The sequence below is a fragment of the Monodelphis domestica genome, chromosome 7 (genome assembly GCF_027887165.1).
Source record: "Monodelphis domestica isolate mMonDom1 chromosome 7, mMonDom1.pri, whole genome shotgun sequence".
Lineage (NCBI taxonomy): Eukaryota > Metazoa > Chordata > Mammalia > Didelphimorphia > Didelphidae > Monodelphis > Monodelphis domestica.
The window spans coordinates 18610594-18638478 of record NC_077233.1 but is presented as its reverse complement, the minus strand read 5'-3'; the positions used below and the strand labels follow the sequence as shown (position 1 = coordinate 18638478).

At 44.4% G+C, this 27885-nt stretch overlaps 1 protein-coding gene across 7 annotated transcripts in view; it reads right to left on the bottom strand.

The window, feature by feature from the left end:
* ABHD6 (abhydrolase domain containing 6, acylglycerol lipase) overlaps positions 1-25707 on the bottom strand; it is a 67337-nt gene extending 41630 nt beyond the window's left edge. The window contains exons 1-3 of one of the 7 annotated variants that reach the window (XM_056804284.1): positions 25604-25707; positions 5595-5751; positions 2828-2866 (exon numbers count right to left, since the gene is read on the bottom strand). The gene's annotated coding sequence lies outside the window, so the exon portion shown is untranslated. Of the gene's footprint in view, positions 1-2827; positions 2867-5594; positions 5752-18351; positions 18531-25603 lie in introns of those variants that run through there. The other 6 variants (XM_056804282.1, XM_056804283.1, XM_056804281.1 and 3 more) reach the window with 6 other exon arrangements.
* Positions 25708-27885: the final 2178 nt, after the last annotated feature.

Here is a 27885-nt window from a genome sequence, read left to right as displayed (position 1 = left end):
GAAACTAGAAGAGGGGGTGTCTGGGGTTTACCTTGTGTTTTGTGTTTCCCAATTCTGAATGTTTATTCTTACATCTTAATTGAACTCTCTTTGAGTGTTTATGCTTACTGATAAGGCATCTCCCTGGGCCTTGCCTGGGAACTGCCCTCTAGACAAAATAGCTTAACTGCCTAGAATACCTCATACATGTCCCCCTCTTCAGAAGCCCAATAAAATACCAATCTCTGAGGGACTGAGATGGGAGCCTTCTTCCTGCTTTCCTCCTCTGTGAAATGACCAAAGAAACTTCTTTCTAAACTTCTTCCAGATTAGGGGGTTTATTCTCATGACTATCAGAAGGTCCTAATCTGTACTGGTCGAGGGAGATTCCTCACCCAGGAATTCCCTCTATGCCTGAAATCACTAGTCCAGTCTCTACATAGTCCTACTATTTGCTAGGCTCTGGGGATCGACATATCCAAGCAATCTAGGATCAATTATTAAGCATTTCCTAGGTGCCAAGCACCTGTGACAAAAATGAAATAGTTCCTGCCTTCAAGGAGATTACATTCTCTAGGTAGGAGACAATAGGGACCCACTGAAACACATACAAGCCTTGGACAAGCATTTATTGATTGGAAGCCACTGTACTAAGCCCCAGATATTAAGAAAAACAAAAACAGCCCTTGCTCTCAAGGAGCTTACCTTCTAATAGAAGAACGTAAGTGTTTTGGAGAGGGAGGGCACTATCAAGTAGGGAATGGTCAGGAGAGGCTCTATGGGGAAGGAGCTTGCATTCTGTCCAGTTTATTGCCTTCTGACTGTCTTGATGTAAAAAACATTCATCCTTTCCTTTCCCTCCCCTCCAAAGCAGGGGTTCTTAACTAGGGGGTCCATAGAGCCCCAAGGTGTCCATGGATAGGCTTCCGGGAAGGCTGTGAACTTGGGTGAGAGGCCATCTTTATTTTCACTCATCTCTCACTGACATTTAACATTTCTTTCCATTCTTTTAAAGCATGATTCTGAGAAGGGGTCCCTGGGCGTCACTAGACTAAACAGAGGGGCCATGAAACACAAAAGACCCCACACCTCCCTCCAACTCTGTTCCAAAGCCTGGATCAGACACCATCTCCCCAACTCAATCCTCTTTCCTTCCCCTAGTTGGAATCTTTCCAGATTGGGAAGCTCAGATGACTTTTTATCCTATTATCCTTGACAAAAGCACCCTTTGTACTGAATGCTTTCATATGTAATTACTTATATTTGTGCAGAGGCAGCGTTATATAATGGTTAGAGCAAGGGGCTTGGATTCATGTAAGTCTAGAGTTCTCATTCTGTCACAGGCAACATAGTACAGTGGCTACAGCACTAGGTCTGGAGTGTGGAAGACCTGAGTTCAAATCTGGTCTCAGATGCTTATTAGCTGTGTGATTCTGGGGAAGTCACTTAACTTCTTCTTGCTTCATTTTTAACAAAGACAAAATGGGGATAATTGGATAATTACAGCACCTACCTCCTAAGATGGTGAGTACCAAATGAGAATCTATTTGTAGGGTGCTTAAAATGGTGCCAGGCACATAGACGGTAATATCCAAATGCTTTTCCCCTTCTCTCTCTGATATTTATTTAGCTGGGTTGATTTATTTTGCTACAATACAACTTTCTTAAGTTACAATGTGGAAGGTGGGGTGTGTTCTATTCGGATAAGGAAAGCATCCTTGGGGGGTGACAATCTTTTTAAAATATCAGAAAAGTATGTTTCATGGGCTTTCCCATCACATCAATCACCTCTTAAGAAGCAGAGAGTTGCTGAGTTTTCCCATGATGCTTATCATAAATAGTATTTGCCAATAGAAACATTGACTAGTATAGTATGTTTGTGGTTGTTCCATTGTGCTCGACTCTTTGTGACCCCATTTGGGGTTTTCTTGGCAAGGACACTAGAATGGTTTGCCATCTCCTTCTCCCACTCATTTTATAGATAAGGAAACTGAGGCCAACAAGGTTAAGTGACTTCCTTTGAGTCACACAGCTAGTAAGTATCTGAGGCCAGATTTGAACTCAGGAAGAAGAGTCGTCCTGCCTTCAGGTCCAATACTCTATCCACTGCACTACAAAAAATAAATAAAAAGATAATTGTTCAATGCATTTGTGAGTATTAATAGTAGAGTTACATAAATAAATAGACTAAATTATAAATAGATGAATTAGATAAATAGTTTTGTTAGTTATCTTGGAGGGAGAGACAGGGAATACAGTGAAGGCAACATCAGGAAGGCCTGAGTTCAGATTCTGCTGGGGTGACCTTGGGTACCTATTTCAACCTCAGTTTGCTCATCTGTAAAGTGAACAATTTCTAAGCTCTAAATGTGTGAACTTATAAACCTGGAGCGAGAGGGCCATCCGGGCCATCAAGTCCAGTCCCTTCCTTTTACCAATAAGGAAATGACTTCTTGGGGTCAGCAGGGCCAGCTCTCTGCCCAAGCAGTACGGCATACACTAGACTTGCCAGCTGTGTGACTTCAGGCAAATGACTCCTTGGGTGCCCCCATCTGTTAACTGCAGATAATAACCACATCAGCCTCTTAGGGCTGCTGTGGGGATCCAATGAAATAATGAGCACGTTTTCCAAATGGTAAAGCTCTGAGCAAATGTCAGCTATTATTTTTTCTTTTAAAAATAGAGTTCTATTTCTTCTGCCTTTATACTGTCTACATTTCCACCTGTATTCCTTCCTTCCCTTTATAAGGAAGATCTTTAAAAAAAGAAGAGAAAAAAGAGCTGCTAGTTGGTACATTGGATAGAGTGTCTGGAAGACCTTAGTTCAAATCTGGCCTTAGACACTTACTAGCTGAGAGACCTTGGGCAAGCACTTCACCCCATTTGCCTTAGAAAAAAAGAAAAAGAAAAATAGTCAGCAAAACCAATCAACATGATGAAAATGGCTATATAGGATCATTATTGTCAGGCCAGATTATCCGAATGATGGGGCACTAACTGGCTGGAAAAGCCCTGGCTTTGGATTCAGAGAAACTAAATTGAACCTCTTCCCCTGTGGGTACATGTGTGACCTTGAGCAAGTCAATGGATTTCTCTGCCTCAGTTTCCTCATCTGTAAAATGAGAGCTTTCTACTTGATGATCTCTAAGCAATTTTCCAGCTCCACATGTAGGATCCTTAGATCCTAATTCTACTTCATTAGAGCATCGGTTAATATCAGATTGCCCAGGCAACTGAATATCAATTTTTAATTGTCAAAATAACATCCTCTTGAGCATTTAATCACTAAAATATAATGATGTGTGCCCTAATGGAGATGGGCTGGTGGGGCAGCTAGGTGGCTCAGTGAGAGCCAGGCCTTCTGGAGACAGGAGGTCCTGGGTTCAAATCTGGCCTCAGATACTTCCCAGCTGTGTGACCCTGGGCAAGTCACTTAACCCCCATTGCCTAGCCCTTACTGCTCTTTCTGCCTTGGAACCAATGTAAGGGATTCAAATTTTTTTTTAAATGCAGATGATCTGGCTTCCATCCTTTCTCAGGCTGCCGGTGCCCCCAAATCACCCTATGACGTTGTCAAGATTCCCTGATTTCTCAGGAGAACACTGGACACAGTAACAGCAATACTGTACGATGATCAACTGTGAATGACTTAGCTATTCTCAGCACTACAATGATCCAAGGCAATTCCGAAGGACTCCTGATGAAAAATTCTCCACCTCTAGAGAGAGAGCTGATGGCACCTGCAGCCGACTCTTTTCCCCTTTCTGTTATTCTTTGTGGTTTGTCCTTTTTGATATGTGTCTTCTTTCACAACATGACCAGTATGGAAATCAATCTTGCATGATATCACATGGATAACCTATAGGAAATTGTTTAACTTCTCAGGGAGAGGGGAGGGGAGGAGGGAAGGAGAGAAATCAGAAGTCAAAATTTTGGAAAACTAATGTTAAAAATTGTTCTTACAAAGTAACTGGGGAAAATGAAGTATTTAAGGATTTTTAAAAAGATTCCCTGTGTTTTTTTCTGTCACTTTTTGTGGTGGAGAGCTGGTGGAGAAATCCCTTCGCAAAGCAGTAAGTAGGCATGTTCCTTGGAGAGATCCAAGGACCTTTGCCACCAGGAAAATCAGCTGAGCTTTCGGGATGATCCGAGTCTTGGATTCTAGGCCCTTTGCAACACTTCTGAGGAGCCAAGAGTCAAATCTGTTCCATTGTTCATTTTTTTTTAATTGTTAAGACTCTGGTTAGGTTGCGGAAGGGAATGGCCAACCTTCTAGCCTTCCTCAGAACAATAGAAGGCAGAGGACCAAAATTCACGGCTAGAATTCCCGGAATCTCTGAAGTCATTAAGTGCCACCCATCCCTAAAACAACTAAGGGGATATGTGCCACTCAGCTGGGCTGGGGATACTCCAGGAAGGGGCTACCTTCTCCCTCCTGAAGATGCCCGTTCCACATTCCAGCAACTTACAACATTTTTAGGGAAACTTTTCCCCCATCTGGCCTTTCTTTTCAGTGAATGTTTTATTATGAACTTGGCAGGCATCAACAAACATGAATATTCTCATATTCAAAGGAGGACAGAAAAAGTGTTTTCTGTAAAACTATGAACCTGCCATGTGTAGCTTGACTCAAAAAAAAATTTAAGTCAAATTTAACATATTTGTACTCATCTTGCCTTTCTAGTCTGTGCCTCCATCCAAAATTGCTTCTGCTCTCATCTCAGTATTTTTTTAAATTCTTACCTTCTGTCTTAGAATAGGTTCTGAGGCAGGAAAGTGGTTAGGGTTAGACAATTAGAATTAAGTGACTTATCCAGGGTCACACAGCTAGGAAGTGTCTGAAGCCAAATTTGGACACAGGACTTCCCATCTCCAGTCATGGCTCTCTATCCATTGAGTCACCTAATTGCCCTTCATCTGTGTATTTTCTTTTTAATCCTTCTCTTTTAAGAGTCAATATTGTAAATTGGTTCCAAGGCAGAAGAGTGATAAGGACTAAGCAATTAGAGTCAAGTGACTTGCCCAGGCTCACACCACATTTGACCCTAGGACCTCCCATCTCCAGTCCTGGATATCTATCCACTGGGCCGCCTAGTTACCCTTCATCTGTGTATTTTTTTTAAAGTCCTCACCTTCTCCTTTATAGACAATACCATATATTGGTTCTGGGGCATAAAAGGGGTAAAGGCAAGGGGGGTCCCAAAGCTAGGAAATGTCTGCAGCCAGATTTGAACCCCAAACCTTCCATTTCTAGGCCTGGCTCTCAGTCTGCTGAGCCACCCAGACCTCTGGAGATCCAGGAATTTGGTTCTTTCATATCTTTGTAACAGCATTTTGATATACTTGGGTTTCCTTTGTCACCCTCCATATTTTATTTTATGTCTTTAAGAACACGATTCTGAGAAGGGGGGTCCACAGGTTTGCCAGAGAAAGGGCAGGAACTCCCAATCCAGTCCAGCTTCCTTGTTTAAGAGATGAGAAAAGGAGGCCCCAAACTCATCTACGCCATCCAGTCATCAGAGGACAGAAGCCAGTACCGCCCGGCTGCCCTCTAGGGAACGGCCGCTTAGCAGCCTATAAGGAGAGAGCCCCCCAAATACTGAAGGTTAACTCACAGAGCCCACAGCAATTTCTCTGCAGCAAAGATGCCCCCTCTGATGAAAAGCTACGTCTTTGGGAATGCAGACACAGCATTCGACTCATTGCTTACTTTCCGAGGTCTGCTCGATATCTCCTCCTTCCTCAATGCCGCTCCTGCCGCCACGGATACCTCTGGCACAAAGAGAAAATGGGATTGTGGGATGAAGGGAGGCAAAGCCATCCAGGACAGCAGCGTCTGGCCGGGAGGGAAGAAGTGACAGCGCGGAGCAAGGCAAAGTTCAAGGACCTCGATTCTCGCCCTTCAGGAGAGAGCAGGACAACTCCCATCATTAAGGAAGCTTCTTGCGCTCATTCCAAGTCTGGGCAAAGGATCCCCAGTGACACCCCCCAGGGAAGACAGCCTCCACATTTCATGTGACCTGTATTCCATTTGGTAGGGCAGAAGGAACCCTACAGCCACTTATTACAAACTCCATGCAGAACACTGCCCTAGGCACTGGGGGAGAAACAAGGAGGGAATAAGGCAGACAGGGGCCCCACCCTCTTCAAGTGTGCAGTCTGGTAAGATGAAAGAAATCCAATAGGGAAGGAACTCTTAGGGTGGAAATTCCTTCCCCTTTAGTATCTGCCCATCATAGATTTAGGGTTGAAAGGGACCTTGAGATTCATCAGTTCTAAACCTCTCATTAAGAAATAAGGAAGGGTGGGGGGGGGGCAGCTGGGTGGCTCAGTAGATAGAAAACAGCTGGGTGGCTCAATGGATAGAGAGCCAGGACAAGAGACATGAGGTCCTGAGTTCAAATGTGGCCTCAGACACATCCTAGCTATGTGACTTTGGGCAAGTCACTTAATCTCCATTGCCCAACCCTTACCACTCCTCTGCCTTGAAACCAATACATATTGATTCCAAAATGGAAGGTAGGGATTATATATATATATATATATATATATATATATATATATATATATATATATATATATATATATATATATATATATATATATATATATATGTCTGTCTGTCTGTCTCGAGAGAGAGAGAGAGAGACAGACAGACAGACAGACAGACAGACAGACAGATAGACACAGAGAGACAGACACAGAGAGACAGAGAGAGATGGGGAAACTGAAGCAGACAGGCTTGCCCAAAGTCACCCAATGAGTAGTAATACTAATGATAATCATAACTAGCATTTATTTTATTTAGCTCTTTAAGGTTTATGAAATGTTTCACAGATATTATCTCATTTTATCCTCATTAGAACCTTGGGCAATAGGTACTATTATTATCTCCATTTTACATATAAGGAAACTGAGGCAGAGCTATACTATGCCCTGAGCCATACAGCTAGTGTCAAAGAATGAATTCAAACTCAGGACTTCCTGTCTCCAAATCTCGTGTTCCCTCCCCTGAACCACTTTGCCAATTCTTAGGAAGGCACCTGAATAAGTATGGGAGGGAGGATTTGAGCTTGTCTTCCCAAATCTAAATCCAGCCTTTAACCACTATATCACAGCCCTTCTACACATCCATAAATAATCATGAGAAGAGGTAACAAGCTGTGGCAAGTGCCTAAGTGAAGGATGAGATGCCTCTGGAAGTTCCAAGAAGATGAAGATCCCAACTGGAAGAACCTGGAAAGATGGCGGGGAGATGGGGCTCCAACCAGGTCTTGGAGGATGGGAGAAAACTGTCTGCACTATGACAATCCCGAGGCACTGAACTAATAACGTCACAAAAAAGGGAAGCTGACCCTTCCTTAAGAGAGTGGAAGCTGACATTGGAATCACCAGCAAACCAGCCTGGGGAGTGGCCAGCAGCCCCACCTGATGTTGACATATGTGGGCCAAGCAAGGCAGCCAGCCGATGTACTTGGGCTTCCACCCACAGGAAGTGGCCTTCAGTAGACAGACCTCAAGGAATCAACTTCCCAAACACATTACATTGAACCATTTTCAATCAAAATGTCGATTCCCCTTTTCCCACTCGCATCCACAACTCCTTTATTTGCATGGGGTGATTTGGGAAGAGGCATCAAGATGAAGCCCTCATTACTTAGTGTTCATCTGCAAAGACTAGAGGAAAATATCCTTAATCCTGAAATGGAATTTTTTGGACTCACAGTCTCTTAAAAATGCTAGTGTGTCTTTATTTTATTTTATTTCTTTCTTTAAACCCTTACCTTCCATCTTAGAATCAATACTGCATACTGGTTCTAAGGCAGAAAAGTGGTAAGGGCTAGGCAATGGGGGTAAAGTGACTTGCCCAGGGTCACCCAGCTAAGCAAGTGTCTGAGGCCAGATTTGAACCCAGGACTTCCTGTCTCTAGGCCTGGCTCTCAATTCACTGAGCCACCCCAGCTGCCCCCATGTCTTTATTTCAAAAAGGTTGAGTTGATTCTTTCTGCATTACATATCTTATTTCTGGATCTAAATATCCCACTCAGAATCCTTCCTTTCAACGAAGAGAAACAATAGCAAAATGAACAGACACTTCCCAGGTGTGTGACCCTGGGTAAGTCATTTCACCTCCACTGACTAGCCCTTTACCACTCTTCTGCCTTCAAACCAATATACAATATCATAAGACAGAAAGTAAGGGTTAAAATAAAAAGAAATGAAAAAATTGGTCTGATAGCAAACACCCCTTGTGCACCCATGATCCCCCTGCCCACTCTCTAGTGAGATGGGGAGAGTCAACTGTTTCTGAGACTAAGACTGGTCATTGTATTTCATCTGTAGCAGCCTGTGTGATGGAGGCCATTTATCAAATCTCCCTCTTCATTCTAACAGTACATGTCCCCAGTGACCGTAGAACAGGTTAGTAGCTACATATCTGTAGCATTTTCTGTCTCAAACACTTGCTAGCTGTGTGAACCCTGGGTAAGTCACTTAACTGCTGTCTGCCTCAGTTTCCTCACCTGTAAAAGGTGGTAAATAATAGAACTTAGAGATCAAATAAGATATTTATGTGTGCATATATGTATATATATAGAGAGGGGGGGGAGAGAAGTAGAGAGAGAGAGGAAGAGGGGGAAGAGGTGGGGGAGAGAGAGGAAGGGAGAGAATGAGAGAAGAAGAAGAGAATCAGAAAGAGGGAGAAAAACAGAAAGAAAGAGAGAGAGAACATTTTGCTAGATAACCATTAGTGATGCTGATGCCGATTATAAGTTTCTCCTTTAGAATGTAAACTTGTTGAGGGCAGGAACCGCCTTTCCTTTTTATTTCATGAATCCCCAGTTAAGCACAATGCTTGGCACAGTGTAGACAATGAATGTCTGGGGCAGCTAGGTGTTGCAGTGGCTAGATAGTGCAGTTGGAAGTCAGGAAGACTCATCATTTGAATTGAATTCAAATCTGGTCTCAGACAATTCCTAGCTGTGTGACCCTGGGCAAGTCACTTTACCCTCTCTGCCTTAGTTTCCCCGTCTGTATGATGAGTTGGAGAAGGAAATGGCAAGCCACTCCAGAATCTTCGCCAAGAAAACCCCAAATGGGGTCACAAAGAGTCAGATATGACTGAAAGCGGCTGATCAAAAACAGCAAATGTTGATTAGATTGATGGGAAAAATAATTTGAGGCTAAGCCACGACAGGAAAACTTTCAGGAACTTAAGTAAGTTTCAGTACTCAATTGTGACTCAGCTACTAACAAATAGACACTAAAGATTCAAATCTGCAGCTATCTAATGGGTTCTTATTTTAGACTGTGCAGAGTACCCAAGGCTATTTTTATGCCCGATGGGGCAGTCTCTCATCTAGCAGAGGGAAAAAAATCACAGGGCTGAGATTCGGGAGATTAGTCTTGCTTCTCCCACTAATGAGCAGTGGGGTCTTTTGACAGTGCCTTAACGTGCCTATGCCCCCCCCCCCACTTCCTTAATTTTCAAACAAGGGCACTGAGTCAACAACATTGGCATGAAAAGCCAAGAGAATGGGAGGAAAGGGGATGTCCTCAGATAGAAGGGAAGACGGACTGGCCAGAATTCTTGGGGAACACTTCAGAGAAGAAGAAATAAAATGGATCTAGTAAATGACAAAATGGGAAGTAGGTATATGTGGTACGGGAGTAAACATTATGTAAAACAGACTGGCTGAACCTGGCCAAGCAGTTGGCAATGCCAACTTTCCTTTATATTAGTTGTGGCTGCTTTTGACCCAATCCTGCAAAGTGTGCTTTTTAAAAGTCCTTTGGAGGGGCAGCTTGGTGATTCAGTAATTGAGAGCTAGGCCTAAAGACAAGAGGTTCTGGGTTCAAATCTGACCTCAGACACATCCTAGCTGTATGACCCTGGGCAAGTCACTTAACCCCTATTGCCTAGGCCTTATTGCTCTTCTGCCTTGAAATCGATATACGGTATTAATTATAAGACAGAAGGCAAGAGTTTAAAAAATAAAAATAAAAAGCCTTTTGGAGCAATAGGATAGATTCAGAGGGATTGGGTTCAAATGCCAACTCTGAAGCTTACTACTACCTCTCTGGGCCTCAGTTTACCCCACTGTAAAATGGGAGGATTGGGCTATCCGACCTCTACACTTTCTTCCATTTTAAGATCTGGGTTGCTAGAATCTTACCACAGGGGCCAGAATCCAAGTTTTAACTAGGGATGAGAGGTGGGGGCAGCCCAGCTCCCTTCTGGCTTCAGGCTGGAGAACATGGCGCCCATGTCTGGGAATTGAGGAATAGAAAGGTCAGGGGCTGGGTCACTGGTATTGGAGGGAGGGGAATGTTGCCGTGACATGGGGCCCATCTCTTGCCGTTTTCTTCCTCCCCAATAAGTCCAGCAGTACTCAATCACAATCCTCTTTTCTGCTACTGCCACTTTAAATATGCCAAAGCCCCTTCCCCTTGTCCACCATTCAGCTGACCTGACCCCAGTACCAGAATTCTTAGCTATGGCTCTGGCTAGACCGCAACTCTGTGGTCAGGCAAAGACAGGCCTGACATAATCAGTGCCTCATCATGTGATAGTTTATTATTGTCTGTTTCACCAAAAAGAAAACAGAAAAGGAGGCACAAACCCAATATTTTTCTTGCTTGAAATGAAAGATTACTATGAAAAAAGTCACTTAATCAAACTCCTGAATCCTAGATCTAATAATAACAATAATAACAGGGGGGCAGCTGGGTAGCTCAGTGTGTTGAGAGCCAGGCCTAGAGATGGGAGGTCCTAGGTTCAAATCTGGCCTCAGCCACTTCCCAGCTGGGTGACCCTGGGTAAGTCACTTGACCCCCATTGCCTAGCTCTTACCACTCTTCTGCCTTGGAGCCAATACACAGTATTGACTCCAAGACGGAAGGTAAGGGTTTAAAAAAAATAACAATAATAATGAACATTTTTAACAGCACTTACTATGAGGCAGATTCTGGGCTAAGTGCCTTACAAATATTATTTCATTTGTTCCTCACAATAGCCCTGGGAGGCAGGTGCTATTATTAACTCCATTTTATAGCTCAGAAAACTGAGGCAGGTAGTGGTTAAGTGACTAGCACAGGGTCATACAACCAGCAAGTATCTGAGGCCGGATGTGAACTCAGGTCTTCCTCACTCCAGGTCCTGCACTCTATCCACTGTGATGCCTAGTTGCCCCCCTATGTGGGGTTAGAAGGGACCTTAGAAGCCATTTTGTTCATCCTACTCATTTTACAGATGAGAGAACTGAGGCAAAGAGCAGTGAAATGACTTGCCCACAGTCACATAGTGAATAACTAGAAGAGCTGAGATCTGAACTCAGGTCCTTGGACTTCTAAACCCAACAATCTTGCACCCATATTATGTTGCCTTTCAAGAGATGAGTTATGAAAAAGCAAAGAAAATGGTAGACCAGAAGAAAAAAGAAATCAAGAAAGGCAGGAGCCAAAGAAAAAAGGCAAAGGATGTCCACTGTTTCAAAATACAAAATAACAGATGTGAAGCCCCAGAAATTATCTGTAGTGGCTGGCCTTTGGGGACCCATCTGGCTCTCCACCCATGATATTGTCATCCTAGGCATTCAATTGGCCTTGATGCTCCACAAAGGTGTGGCCCTTCTCCCTTGCCAACCTAAAGTCCACTCCGTTGGCCTCCATTTCCTAGCCTTCCATTCTCTTCTTAATTCCTTGTTCAGTTGTGTCCGACCCTGGTGACCCAATTTGGGGTTTTCTTGGCAAAGATACTGGAGTCATTTGCCATTTCTTTCTCCAGCTCATTATCAAATGAGGAAACTGAGGCCAACAGGGTTAAATGACTTGATGAAGGTCTCTCAGTTAATAAGTGTCTGAGGCTGAATTTGCCTGACTCCAGAACAGACACTAGCTGCAGTAGAACCTATCTGCCTCCTTTATCCTTCTCTAATCTGGCGTCAAAGGTTACCAATGATTTCCTAACTTCTCAGCCTGGTGCCCTTTGCTTTGCCCCCTTTTGTCACTGTAATCGGCCTTCTTTCCTATCTGACAGCTCCCTCAACCAGTCCAATGGCTCTGACACAAGCTCTTTGCATCAGGCTTCACCTCCTCACAGTCCTCACCCTCAGGCTCCACCCAGAGGCTTACTCAATAATCTTCAATACCTCCCCATTGCCTACAGGCCAGGGGTTCTATTTTCTAAACCCTCACCTTCTGGCTTAGAGTCAATACTGTGTATCAGTTCCAAGGCAGAAGAGTGATAAGGACTAGGCAATGGAGGTAAGTGACTTGCCCAGAGTCACACAGCTAGGAAGTATGAGGCCAGATTTGAACCCAGGACCTCTCCTCTCTTGGCCTGGCTCTCAATCCACTGAGCTACCCAGCTGCCCCTAACAGGAGTTCTTAACCCTTTTTGTGTCCTGGATCTGGTAAAGCTAATGGACCCTTTCCAAAATCTGAAACATGTTTTTAAAAAGTAATAAAGACACACTATTACAAGGGAAACAAATTGTGTTGAAATATAAGCATCACAATGTAACCAGTCTATGACTTTAGGATGGAATATAAAATCCCCGGCCTGGTTTCAGGTCCTCAACAATCTGGCTCCCATTGCCCTTGTAAGCCCATTTCCTATTACTAGCCTGACTTTGCCATCCCCTTTCCTTCCTTCAGGCTTTTGCCTTGGCAGTCCCCCATGCCTAGAATGCTCTCCCTCCTTTCTCCTGCTTCTCTGAATGCCTTCAAAGCACAATTCCTATGGCAACTCCTGCAGGGGGAACCTTTGCCCAGGGCTGCTACTCTCTTGCAATGACTTCAGCTAACTTTGTATTTCCTTAACTGCCTCTACATCCTACATCGTATCCTCCCTCCTAGTAGACCAGCAGATCCTTGAGGGCAGGAGCCATTTTTCATTTTGGACGTGCTCTCCCCAGCAGCGAGCGCAGAAAGAGATGCTTAATCAGTACTGAATTAAACGGAAAAGACACGGGGGCAGATGTGAAAACGACTTCGGGAATTTCACAAGTAGCCATGTGGAAAAGGGCGTTGATTTATTTGGCCTCACCCCAAAGGCAGGAGCAATGGGTAGAACCAACCAATAACCATTTATTGATCATCAAACCCCAGCCCTAGTCCCAAACTGCTCCAGCCCCATCGAGATCACCACCATCATTTGGGGTCACTCAGCTTACAGCCTCGTGGTTGTCCTCGACTCCTTAGAATCTCTCACTCCACATATCCATTTGGCCTCTGCCTCCACGATGTCTCTCAAATAGGTCTCTTCTCTTTACACAACCACCACCTTGGTGTAGACCCACATCTCTCACTATTGAATCAGCTTCCTGATTGGACTCTCTGCCTCAACTCTTTCTCTACTCCCACCCCTTCTCAGAGTTTTTCATGAAGTGCAGGTCTAGGGGCAAGCTAGATGGCTCAGTGGACTTACGAGTCAAGCCTAGAGTCAAGAGGTCCTGGGTTCAAATTTGAACTCAGACATTTTCTAGCTGTGTGATCTTGGGCAAGTCACTTAACCCCTATTGCTTAGGTCTTATTGCTCTTCTTGGACCAATACAAAGTATTGATTCTAAGATGGAAGGTAAGAGTTTTAAAAAAATTAAAAGAAAAAAGTACAGGTTTGACCATATCATTTCTCTTGAATCAATTTTAATAGCTTTATCTCACAGCCGGGATCAAGTAGAAAATCCTCTATTTGGCTTTTAAAGCCCTTCCTATCTTATTTTTTATTGTTACTGAGTCATTTTTCAGTCATGCCTGACTCTTTGTGATCCCATTTGGGGTTTTCTTGGCAAAGATACTGGAGTAGTTTTCTATTTCCTTCTCCAGCTCATTAATAGATAAGGAAATTGAGGCAAATAAGGTGAAATGACTTGCCCAAGGTCACACAGTACATGTCTGACTCTGGATTTGAATTCATCAGTCTTGATCTTCCTGATTCCAGGCGGGGTGCTCTATCCACTGGGCTACCTAGTTACCCTCTTCTCTTATCACACATTTCCCCCTTTTATGTACCTTGATCCAGCCTTACTGACCTTCTTATGGTTCCTCATATAGGGTATTCTGTCATCTCCCACCTCTACATCTTTGAACTATTTTCCATGCCTGAAACACATTCTTTTTTTTTTTCACTTCCACCTCTTAGGAGCCCTAGCAAAGAGTTTTCCCCAAGCCTCTCCTGACTTTACAGTTTAGCCATTGATAATATAAAACACTTTCTCAGATCAAAGATCCAAAAAGAAAGACCTTCAGAATTGTTTACACTTGGATGCTGCTATGTATCCACAAGCCTTCAATTCTATTACTATCCTACAGCAGTTATGAGTGTGTTGCTAATAAAGAAATGAGTAATTAATTGATACTTGGAGATTTCACCCATCTGAGTGGTAAACATGATAAAAGATGGAAAAAAGCCAATGTTGGAGAGGCTGTGGAAAGGCAGGCACACTAATAAAATCTTAATAGGGCTTTGGATTTGTCCAATTATTTTGGAAAAAAAGAATTTGGAATTACTCAAGTAAAGTTACTAAAATGTTTATGTTCTCTGGCTACCCTGTGCAGAGAATATAGTGCAACAACCCTAGGGAGTAGATACTATTATTGGCCTCATTTTACAGATAAAAATATGAGGCAGAGTGGGGTTAAGTGACTCATCCAGGGCCAAACAGCTGGTTAAGTGTCTGAAACAAGATTCAAACAGGTATTCCTGACTTTAAGTCCAGTACTCTACCCACAAAGTCACTTAGGTAGTTCCCAACAATATAGAATGTTGGCAATAATCTAATGTGGTCGGTTCATCTATTAGTCAGTTTTCCTTTACTATTTTTCAAGAAGGGATAGTACACATCAGGAAATGACTGTAATGTAAAAATAAAATATAAAGTTGGTTATCAATAAAACTCTCTGATAGAAGAAATTAATACTGGATTTTTTTCTCCTCCCCCCCCCCCCAATCCTAAAAACTAACAAATGGGTCTTTTGTTCCCTAGGCTCTCACAAGGCCAGTCAAGTTCGACAGCTTGATTCTTTGGGCTCAGCCTCAGATACTTAGTTTCTCCTTTTCCTTTTTGGTCCATTCTTCCTTTCAAGTCATTCTTCTCTTCTGGTTTTTTTGCATCATTTTCCAGCAAGTCAATTCTGGCTTTCAAAGGCTTTGCCTGTTTCCAGATGACCTATTTTATTTTTTGGGCTATTGTTTTCCTTTTGCCATTTTTCTTCAGCCTGTCTTATTTGATTTTAAAATGATTTAAAATTTTGGAGCTCCTCCATAGCCTGTATCCAATTCTGGTTTTTTTGTTTTTTGGAGGCTTTGCTTTATCTTTCCTGGATCTAATCCTCATCCACTGGTTCTGTTCTTTGGTCCTTCTCCCCATAGAAGCTTTCAATTGTAGCTTCCCCCCCTCTCTTGTTTACTCATTTTGTTTACTTTTTTCTTCCATTCCTATGGACTATGTACTATGTAGACTTGCCCCTCAGTTGATTTACTGAAGCAGAGGGTTTGAGCTATTCTGCCCTAAAGCCAAATCTTCTCTTTTCTCAATCCTTTGGTGGTATTCTAGATTAAACTGATTGAGTTAACCTACTGAGCTGGCCTACCCTGTGGCAAATTTTTCACTGTAGCCAGCAGATAAAGGGTTTCCCATCTGATGGGTCCCCCAAGTTCCTCCTTTGCCAACTGTTGTTAGAGCCCTGGACCACAAGTGATGGGTCAGAGGCAACCCCTCAGGGCTGCTGCAGTCTCTGCCCAGGGGCTCACATAGTCAGTCTGGTCTAATCCCAGGTCTCAGCACTGGGTGGGAGAGGGTGCCTCTCCCTTTTCCCTGTGAAAATAGACAGACTGTGCCTACCTTTCAAGTTGTTTCCAGTAAGAGAGTCTTAGCGACTTCTTGTTGGGTCTGGATTTCTTTTTTCATTGAAGATAATAAAAATATTGGTTTGGAAGGATGTCCTAGAAGTTATGGCTTTAGTTTCTCCTAAGCTGCCATCTTGGCTCTGCCCCCTCAGATACTTTGTTAAGCTTAAAAACAATACATAAAGTCAAGTGGAGGCAGAATGTCATGCTCAAGGAATTTCTCTATAGTTTAGGACTGTGCCCTCAGTTTCCTGTATATGATTCTGCCTCTAAGGAGGCTGCAGGTTTCTTGAAATTTCTTACATTCTTCTTGTATCTCCTATAGTAAGTAGCTTACTGCTGGGCCCAGAGGCACCACTCCACTCGATTAATGTTCTTCTTCCTCATCCTACATACTCAATAAGTGACTGACTGTACATTCCTGTTTGTTCACCCACCATAATTATTGCATCTGATGCCTTCTCTCCACCCACCAAACCACCCTCCCAATTTCTGTCCTCCACGCCTCTCTCTTGAGACTTTTAATAGCCTCTGAATGCTCTCCCATTTCAAATCTCAACCTTTAGTCCTCCTTACACCCAGCCACCAAAGTCATTTCCCTCGATGGCAAATCAAGCCATATGATTCTCCTACTCAACCAATTCCAATGGTCTCCTACAGCCACTAGCATAAAATACAACTAAAGACCTTCACAGGTTAGTCCCAATCTCTCTCCCCTGCCTCAATGGACATGACTTCCTCCTCTCAAATTCTGGCCTTCTTTCTCTTTCTTAGATATCATCCCCCATCTCTAGTTTTGAGGGCCTCTGCTCTGATTATCCCCAGTGCCTGGAATAAGTAATAAATGCTGGCATTTGTACTTAAGAGATTCCCACTCTTCCTCTGAAGTGCCCCTGAAATGCCATTTTCTACAGGAAGCCTTCTTTGATTGTCCCAGTTTTGCTAGTGCCCTCCATACCTGACTACCTATAATTTATTTATTTAAAACTCTTACCTTCCATTTTAGAATCAGAAGAATCAGGACTGGGGATGGGATGGGGGGAGTTGGAGAAGAAAAAAACAGTGAATTTCTTTTATGAGAAACTTTTGCTAATGGCTTTTTTAAATTTTTCCATTATGGCCATTTCCTGATGAAAGAGGAGTGGAAAGGGCTGGGCCATGGGGGTTAAGCCCAGAATCACACAACTAGGAAGTATCTGAGGTCAGATTTGAATCCAGGCCCTCCTGCTGTCTCTAGGCGGAGCTCTCAAACCACTGAGCCACCTATAATTGAACTACTTTGGATATATGTGTATTTATTAACTTTTTGTTTATTCTTGTATGCATTCTTGTTTCCACCATTAGAATGGAAATTCCTGGAGAGCTAGAATTGTTTCATTGTTTGTCCTCCTATTCTCAGAACTCAGCAGCCCGGGCACACAGCAGGCGCTTAATAAACATCTGTTCCCTGAAAGCCTAAAGGTGGTGGAGTGTCCTGAACCATGTTCGCTATGAATGACACACTGTGGGGAAAGGTGGGCGAAGCCTCCATCTGGAATCCCTTTGGCAGGAAAGCTTCCTAAGAGCCTCGGGATAGTTTTTTCCTGACATTGGTGGGGTACCAGCTACCTTAGACCTTCAGTCAGGATGCTAAGAAATTCAGGGCCAGAAAGACCCTCCAGCCAATGTGAGCTCTGCGGACTGGCACGCTCCAAACAAACTCCCCGGATCTGAAGGCAGAGGAGCTGGCTTCAAATCCGGCCATTGGTCACTTCTCAGGGGCCGTTTCCTCCATTGCCAAACGAGGAGGTGGAACTAAATTTACTCCAAGTCCCTAAGGAAGCTGCTCGGATACTGGGAGCGATCTGCGTGACCTTGGGCAAATCACTTTCGACGGTTTCCTAATTTGAGCCAGTTGAGCCGTTTGGCTTGAAGGACCCAGTCTGGGTGGTGCCAGGCAGGTGCCAGGCCGGGATGGGCTCTTTTGGGAGACGCGGTCCTCTCACCTTCCTTCCTGCTCTGGGGCCAAACTCCACTCTGCTGCTGCTGCCACCGCCGCCGCCGCTGCCGCCTGCCTAAAGTGGCAGGTCCTCAGCAAGCCCCGGGAGCGGAGAGCAGAGCAGCCCTGTCAGGCCAGGACACGCGGAGTGGGGGTGGGGCCGAAGGCCTCCCTCCTCCAGCATCCTGGGTCCCCTGGGCTGGATGGCCAAGTTCCTGAGGAGATGCCAGTGCGCGGGCCGGGTACCAGCCAGGAAGGATCCCCATCCCATCCCATCGCCTTGTCACCTCACGAGGCCCTGGTGCCCCTAAGGATGGAGAGGGTCAGGGCAGCTGGGGGCTGCCCAGGCTTGACAGCTGCCCCTGGCATCCATCCGGAGAAAGGTGAGTAGGCGAGGCCCCCTACCCCGCCCCAGGACCCTGTGGCAGCTCCGCGGGGGGTGGGGGTGGGGGCGGAGCAAGGGGCATCGCCTGTGCAGCCTCCCCCTTAGCCCCCCCTCCCAAGAAGGCCAAGGGCACCCGTTCCCAGCCGGACCCCCGCTCACCTCCTGCCGGCTCGGCCCGCCGCCCCAGGGTCGCCCCCGCTTGTCGCACTGCCCACTTGGCGCTCCGGGGCTCACTCGCTCGCTTGCAGGCTGCTCTGTCCGCACCTTAAAGGCATCCTGGAAGCCGGTAGATTCCGTCCGCCGACACAAAGTGGGCAGCACCTTCTCTTTCCTCCCTCCCCCTGGCGCAACCTCTGCCCCGCCCCCAGCTCCGCCCCCGGCTCCGCTCGCCTGCCTCCACGGCATCTGTGCGGTTCCGGTCCTCAGTTTCCCCAACTGCAAAATAGATAGCAAAGGGCAGGTTGCAGAAGGCAAGAGGAACTAGGAAGCAGATACCTTTCATGGCCGGGAGCGGGAAGGAAGGACTCCTGACCCGACCAGGACCAGATGCCTTCGGGGAGCCGTAAATGGACTGTTTTGATGCCATAAACCCAGGGGCAGGGGGGGCATTTGTGCATTTAAAGTTACAAAGAAAAGGGTTAAAGTGGGGGGAGGTTCCTTGAAAAAATGAAAAGCTGCTACCGCCATCTCCTCTAAAAGACCGGGTTCAATGGAGGCCCGCTGGGAAACCAACTTCTGCCTAACAAAATCAGGTTAGGAAGGAAAGGGTTAACTGCCCCCCCCCCCCCCCCGGAAGAAGAGCGTCTGTAAAGCCAAAATCAGTTCTGATGGAAGAGGTTCCAGGGGGAAAAGCTTGGTTTTCAGTTGGGAAAGGAACGGGTTAATTGGGCCGGGGGGGGGGGGGGGGGAGGATCTCGGAAAGCCTTACATAAACAAGCTCAAATTAGAGTGTTAAATGAGAGGCTTTGTAGCTAGCTTCTCTTGTGCCGCACGTAGAGAGAACCGAGTCCCATGAAGGAGGGCGAAAGCGGGGTAGAAAGGAGCTGGGAGACTGCTAAAGTGGACGTGGAGGTATCAATGAGGACAAGCTCCAGATCCCGCGAGTGAAAAGAGAAGCGACACTAAAACAAGCCCCCTCCCACCCCCCCACGTTTCTCGGACTGCCGGCGATGGTCCCTCCCCCCCAAAGGAAAGTGACCGAGATCGGAGGAAAACAAAAGCGGGGTGCTAACAAGGGGCGCGGGCGCTCACGCTCCTGGAGCCGTGCATTGGCCGGTCCTTCAGGAAAGCAGCCGGAACAGCCCTCCGAGCTACTAAAGAGCCTGGATTTTGACCCAGCAAAAGCAGCCCTAGATATACCCCAGCCCCAAAGAGATCGAAGAAGGAAAGGGCCAGCCGCACGGAATAGCCGCGGCGGAAGCTTGAGCGCCAGCATGAAATGACTGGAAGCTTAAAGGCAGCCGCCAGCCGCCGGGGCTGGGGAATGGCTGGGAAAGCTGGAGTTGAATATAACGAAATAACCCTTTATTGCGGACGAGGAAAGGGACAGACTCCGAGAAACCCGAAGAAGACTCGCATGACCTAAAGCAGAGAAGAGCCAGGAAAACCATTTATCCGACAGTGTTCCCAACATAAGCAACTTGGAAAGCTTTAAGAACTTGGATCTAAGCAGAGATCAGTCAAATGCTCTACTGGGCCAGAGAGGCAGAAAAAGAGCTTTTCAGCCGCAGACAAGGCGTGGGTTTCTTTTCTTCGACCATGTTCACGGGCATTGGGGGAGTAGAAAAAAAGGGCAGAGGTCCCAAGGGACCCACATCCCATCTCATTTTCACCCCGCAGGGCCCCCATGCAGGATGGGGAGGATCGGGACCGCTGGGTGCCAGAAGCAGGGGAGAGAGCTCAGAAGCTGTCAGGCTGGACAACAGCCCTGGCATCCATCAGGCCTGGAGGCTAGTAGGAGAGGGCCCCCCTCCCCCCTCCCCAAGACCTCCAGGCAAGACAGTAGCCATAGTGATAACAAAAAGAAAAGAAAAAGACATCAATGAAATATATTTCTTTAAATCCTTACCTTCCATCTTGGAATCAATACTGTATGTTGGTCCCAAAGCAGAAGAATGGAAAGGGCTAGGCAATGGGGGTTAATTGACTTGCCCAGGGTCACCTAGCTAGCAAGTGTCTGAGGTCATATTTGAACCCAGGACCTCCCATCTCTAGGCTTGGCTCTCAATCCACTGAGCTACTCAGCTGCCCCCAATGAAATATTTCTAAAGTAGGAAATTTGAAAGCAATTTAGAGCATGTCAGAGACAAGCAGGACAACTTTGGAACTAACGATAAATTTGTTAAATACTAAATAAACAAACAAACAAAAAAACCAACCCTTACCTTCCATCTTAGAATCAGTGCTATATACTGGTTCAAAGGCAGAAGAGTAGAAAGGGCTAGGCAATAGGGATTAAGTGACTTGCCCAGGGTCACCCAGCTAACAATGAGATCAAATTTGAACCCAGGACCTCCTGTCTCTGGGCCTGGCTCTTAATCCACTGAGCCACCTAGTTGCTCCCTTTGTTATATACTTTTTAAAAAAGGAGCTTTATGTAACAGATTTACAATTTTATGTTTAATCCTCATTTATTTTCTTTCTGTATGAAAATGTTTATTATTTGTCAAATTCATAAAAATAAAAAAATAAGGACTAAATGAAGGATTTGTACAGAGTGATCCTTTAGGTCCCTTTCTTTTTTAACCCCTTTCCTTCAGTATGTATTGGTCCTAAGGCAGAAGAGTGGCAAGGGCTAGGCAATGGGGGTCAAGTGACTTGCCCAGGGTCACATAGCTGGGAAGTGTATGAGACCAGATTTGAACCTAGGACCTCCCATCTCTAAGCCTGGCTCTCAATCCACTGAGCTATCCAGCTGCCCCATAGACCCCTTTCTGCTTTCATTTGTTTCCCTTAATTCCCTGTTTTCCGATGACTATTATCTAGGATTACCCATTTTTCTGTTAACCCACTGTGTTTTAACCAGGTGTTACTCCAGTTTTGTCTAATGCAATTCCTTTTTGTGAAACCCCTTCCCTTCCATCTTAGAATCCATACTGTGTATTAGTTCCAAGGCAGAAGAGCAGTAGGCAATGGGAGTTAAGTGACTTAGCCAGGGTCACCCAGCCAGGAAGTATATGAGGCCAGATAATTCAATTTGTTCTACTAAGCAGCTTCTAAATTCCATCTGAGATAGACTTTTCATCCCAGGCTTCAAGACCTTCATAGTCTTCTTATTGTTCCCCTCCGGATATAGGGATAAGAAATCAGAAAATGTGATTTCCATATTTTAGGGCCATAAATTACAGGGCCTAGCCCCACTGGATTCCTGAGTTCCAATGTTAACCTTAAAGTCAACAACAGTGAAATGTGCCTTGTCTTTGCTCTGTATCTCTTTAAGGGCCCTAAGAGATGGAGATCATTTGCTGCTCTGTCAAAGATCCCTTTCAACACCCTGCCATGCTCACTTCCTGCAGTTCTCTTCGTTCACCAGCAGGTGGAACTCATCCCTTTCCCCAGGGGACTGGCTTTCATCCAGGATCTCCCACCTCCATCAGTAGCCCATCATTTAGCACCATTTCTCCAATTCTTTCTTTATTGGAGTTCCCATTATGCTTGGGTCAAAACCCAAAGATTTTCCAGGGGCCTCAAGAAACCAGAACACATTACACCTTACAAATGGGTTTCTATCCCCAGTACCACATTGGCTCATGGTAACTTATTACAGTTTGATATTCTCTTATGAAGGAAGCTACATATCTCTGTAGTTAAAGTACTGGAACTACAGTCAGGATAATCTGAGTCCAAATCAGGTCCCAGATGCTTACTAGCTAGGTAGCATTCTGGTGTGGCACATAGTTGGCACAAAATGGATGTTTGTTGATTGATTACTAGGTTGTGATACTTGGCAAATCACTTGTTTCAGCCTCAGTAAAATGGGGATAATACCTGGCCTTGGCATTGTGGTGAGGTTCAAATGAGATAATGTGTGTAAATTGCTCTGCAAATTTTAAAATGCTATATTGTTAGTTATTATCATCATTCTCTCCTCTCATGCCCAAGTTTGTTTTCACCCACTTTAACATTTCCCAGAGTGCCTTAGCTTCTCTGTAGCCAGCACAGATTTCACTGATGGTACTGGGTAGGGTTCTTTAAATAACCTTGGGCTGTTGCTGGAAACATTTAAGGGGTGAGGAAAGCAGGAGCCATGCATTTCTCTGGCACTACCATATGTTGAAGGAAAGATTTGCTGTCCCTGCAATAGAGGATGTTTGGGGGCAGGGTGACGGGGGGGGGGGGGGAGGTTCTTGTATTTGTTTTTTCCCTACACAGGACTTTACAGTGAACTCTACTTATCTTGGAGGCCAGGTGGTCCCTAGCTGTTCAGTAAGTACTAGGTGTTCTCATTCAGTGTGTTTGGAGCATTTTCCACTCAGGTAAACCAAAGCGAACCAATCTACCATCCACAGCCATTTGGTTCCACCTCACCACACTGCTGGCCAAGAGGCTTTAATTAGCCCTGTGTTTGCAAAGAAGGACATGAAGTGAAAAGAATTGAAAAAAGTGCTCCCAAGGTCATGGAGTGAGTCAGGATGGGACTAGGGCACCAAGTCCTCTTACGAGTGAGTGCTGACCACTGGACAAAATAAGACTGGATCCCTGACGCCAAGGAATCCTGGCCAGGCTACTGAGAGAATGCCCACTCTGGTACCCGGCTTAGTAGGAGCCAACAGCAAACATTCAGAGCTATTTCCTTATCAGCTTTGATGTCTCAACATGAAACTAAAATGGAGTTTTGAAATGATCAGATGCTGGGACATAAAACAAGAAATTCCATTAGTCTTGATCATCCAGCTTGTTTATATTATTCTAGCTCTTTAGAGGTCCTTGAGTTCATGAGTATGGATAGTTGCTGCTGTGATGAAAATCAGAACCCATCCATATTGGCTGACAATATCTCATATGGATTCTGGCAGATAGATAGATAGATGGATAGATGGATGGATAGATGGATGGATGGATGGATGGATGGATGGATGGATGGATGGATAGATGGACGGACGGATGGACAGACGGACAGACAGACAGACAGACAGACACAGATAGATAGATAGATAGATAGATAGATAGATAGATAGATAGATAGATGGAGAGAGAGAGATGGATGGATGGATGGATGTAAAGACAGACGGATGGAAAGACAGACAGACAGACAGACAGACAGACAGATAGATAGATAGATAGATAGATAGATAGATAGATAGATAGATAGATGGACAGACGGACGGACGGACGGATGGATGGATGGATGGATGATTAGATGATTATAGGTGTGAGAGAGAGAAACTAAGCATTTATTAAATGCTTACAATGTGCCAGGTACTGTGCTAATCCCTACAAATTAGCAACAGTCCCTGTCCTCAAGAAACTTACATTCTAATTTTGATTGTATTATATTAAAAAGCTTTTGTCTAAACAAAACCAATATAACCAAGATTAGAAGGAGAACAACAAACTGGGAAGAAAAATGTTATAACAAGTTTCTCTGGTAAAGGTCTCATTTCTCAAATCTATAGAGAAGTCAAATTTATATTAATACAAACCTTTTCCCACTTGACAAATGGTAAAAGGATATAAAGAAGAAATCACAGTTATCAATAATCATATAAAAATGTTCTAAATCCCTCCTGATCAGAGAAATACAAATCAAAACAACTCTGAGGTACTGCCTCACACCTAGCAGATTGACCAATATGACAGTATAGAAAAGTGATAAATGTTGGAGAGGATGTGGCAAAATGGGACACTAATGCATTATTGGTGGAGTTGTGAAATGATCCAACCATTCTGGAGGGCAATTTGGAACTATGTTCAAAGGGCTTTTAAAGAATGCATGCCTTTGATTTGATAATGCCACAACTGGGCCTGTATCTCAGAGTTAATAAAAAAAGGGGAAAGGACCTACTTATACAAAAATATTCATAGCAGCCCTTTTTGTGGTGGCAAAGAATTGGAAATTGAGGGGATTTTCATCTACTGGAATGGCTGAACAGATTGTGGTATATGTTGGTGATGGAGTACTATTGTGCTATAAGAAATGATGAGCAGGAGGATTTCAGAAAAAGCTGGAAAGATCTACATGAACGGATGCAGAGCAAAATAACAGAACTGGGAGGTCATGGTACATTGTAACAGCAATACTGTATGATGTTCATCTGGAAACTTGGCTACTCTCATCAATGCAATGATCTCGAACAATCCTGAAAGACTTATGATGGAGAATATTACCTACCTACGGAGAAAGAACTGTTGGAATCAGATGGAAGTGGATCAAAGTATACTATATTTTCGCATCAGTGTATTTATGGTTTTATTTAGGGTTTTGGTTCTGTACGAGTGTGCTCTTACAACAATGACCAATGTGGAAGTGTTCATGTATGGCCCAGATCAAATTGCTTACCATCTCTGAATGAGGGAAGGGAAGGAAAAGAGGGAGACAGTTTGGATCTTATAATTTTGGAAAATGTATCTTGAAAACTATTATTACATGTAATTGAGAAAAAAATCTCTGAATTTAAAAATAATAAAAGAAAAAAGAAACCTATATTCTACAGGAGGAAAACAATACATGCAGGGGAACTAGAAAGTGGGAAAAGATGGCAGGAGCATGGATATGGCTAAAAACAGACCAGTTGGAGCAACTAAGACAAAAGTTCACCTACTAGACATCTCAGAAGCAGGATCCAAAGTTTCATTGGAGACAAGATGGTGGTAATAGCCAGACTGCACATAGTATGGTATAGAGGGTCCATTGATATGTGTGCTAGGGGCTTTCTCTGTGTTCTTGGGACCTCTTAAGGATATCCATGGAGCACATGGACTGACCACTAGTTTATCCTTCACTCTTACCATGTTACTGGTCCACACTTTTTTTTTATAGTTGTGTTTACATTCCTTAAGGCATAGATCTGATCACTCCCTTATTCAATGAACTCCACTGGCTCCCTATTAACCCTATGAACTATCTTTAGCATTTAAGAATCTTCACAACTCTCTCCCATCCAACTTTTCCAGTCTTATTACAAACTACTCCCCTTTACCAAGGCTAGAGTCAACCTCTTCTTCAAACTCTTCCTCCTTTACTACCTTCCTTCTGCTGTCTCCATACCTTGGCACTGGCTGTCTCCCATACTTGGGATGCTTCTTCCATCCCCCCCACCCCCCATCGCCTCCACCTCTTAACTTTCCTTAGCTTCCTTCAAGGCTGGGCTCAAGTGCTACCTTCTCCATGAAGTCTTTCCTGATTCTCCCCTGCTTCCCCTTCCTCCAAATTGCCTTATATTTATTTGCCTTACATAGATTGTCTACCTACCTAGGCACGCTCATGTTGTCTCCCTTGGTAAGCTCACTGAAGCAACAGGCTGTTTCACTTTTGTTTTTGTCTCTCCAGTGTTCAGCCTAGTGCCTGGCACATAGTAGGTACTTATGATTGATTGTTACAAAGAGGGGTAATTTGGGGGAGGGCCAAGACAGGAGATAAGGCCAGAAGTCCATTGGTCAGAGTAAGGTGGGGATTCATATTGGTAAAAGCGTCAAGGCCAGATGTGGAGCTGAGAGTATCACAGGCTGCATTTTCGGGGCTTCAGATTTATTTCTAGAGGTATGGTCATCGCTCTGTGCTCTGCTCTGGCTCACCCATCCTTCAGAGGATTGTGTCCAGTTCTGAGAATCATTGGTTAGCATGCCCAAAGGGCCTAAACTGTGCATTCCCTCTGACCTAGCAATACCATCACTAGGTCTGTATCCCAAAGGATCAAAGGGAGGAAGGACCTATTTATACAAAAATATCCATAGTGGCTCTTTCTGTGGTGGCAAAGAATTGGAAATTGAGGAGATGCCCGCCATTGGGGGAATGGTGGAACAACTTGTAGTATATGATGGTGATAGAATACTATCGTGCTATAAGGAATGAAGACCACGATGATCCCCCCAAAAACCTGGAAGATTTATGAAGCGATGCAAAGTGAAGCGAGCAGACCCTGGAGAATATGGTACACAGTAACAATAATAACGTACAACGATACACTGTGACTGACTTGGCTGTTATCAGCAATGCAAGGATTCTGGCCAAGCCCAAGAGAGCCATGATGAAAAAGGCTATCCTATTGCCAAAGAAGGAACAGATGCAATCTGCATTGATATTGAAGCCTGCCATTCTTCGCTTTATTTCCTCCACACCTTTTTCTTTAGTGTCACTGATATGTGTCTTCTTTCCCAACGAGATGAACAGGGAAATATGTATTATAAGATAGCACATGTCCAACCTAGATCATATTTCCTGCCATCATGGAAAGGGGAGAGAGAGAGAACACAAATCACAAAATGTCAGAAAATGATTATTGAAAATTGAATCGACATGTTTAAAAAAAGAACATTAGTTAAGCATGGAGCATCCTGAAGAGAGCAAGAGAGCTGGTGAAGGGTCTTGAGACTGTATCATGGGGAAACAATTATAAAAACTGGTGATGGTCAAGCCAGGAGAAGAGACTTAGCAGAAAGCTTATTCTATTTGGCTGCAGATGGTAGATCCAGGAGCAAAGAGTAAAAGTTACAAATAGAACAATCCAGGCTTAATGTCAGGAATAACTCTCTTGAGTTCAAGCTGTCCTAATGTAGAATGAGCTGTCTTAGGAGGTGTTTTCTTGTCATTATAGGTCTGTAAGAAAACATTGAATAGGGGGCAGCTAGATGGCACAGTGGATAGAGTGCCAGTCCTAGAGTTAGGAAGACCTGGGCTGATATCTGGCTTCAGATGCTTCCTGGCTGTGTGACCCTGGGCAAGTCCCTTAACCCCATTTGCTTAGCCCTTGCCCTTCTATCTTAGAGTCATTACTAGGACAGAAAGAAAGGGTTAAAAAAAAGATTGAATAACCACTTGGTTGATGTAGTATACAGGAGATTCTATGAATGAGAGCTGGTAGCCTATGATATCCCATATCAATTCAGTGTCTGATTCTAAGATAGAGAAGGAAGGAAATGAGCATTTAGTAAGTTCCTATAAACCAGGCATTGTGCTAAATGCTTTATAAATATCCTCTCATTTTTTCTCAACAACCCCAGGAGGTAGCTGCTATTCCCATTTTACAGTTGAGGTAATGGAGGTAGATAGAAGTGACTTGTTCAGGGTCACACAGTTAGTATCTCTAACTGGATTTGAACTTAGGTCTTTGTGACACCAGACCCAGCACTCTATGCATTATGGCACCCCTTGGCAGGGTAAAAGACTGGGAGCCTGAGTTTCTGGGGTGCCATATTAGCTGTCACCTGCTTAACCAGCCAGGTGGATCCTTCTATTAAATTGATCATGTGTAAGCTATGACAGCTACTCACCATATAGAAACCTGAGACAATTTTACTCAATAATCTTGGGCAATGACAACATCTTTTCAGAGAGATCAAAGCATTGCATAATCATCTGTTTGCTCAATCAACAAATACATGAAAAGGCCCACTCTGATGCCTCCTGTAGGCTAAAGGGAACCCAAATATCTCATCAACTTTTTGAATAGAACATACTCTCCAGTACATCCTCAAAGACTGGGAAAATATCACCCTATCAAGGACCTCTGTTGGAGTCTCGTCACCAGATGGGCT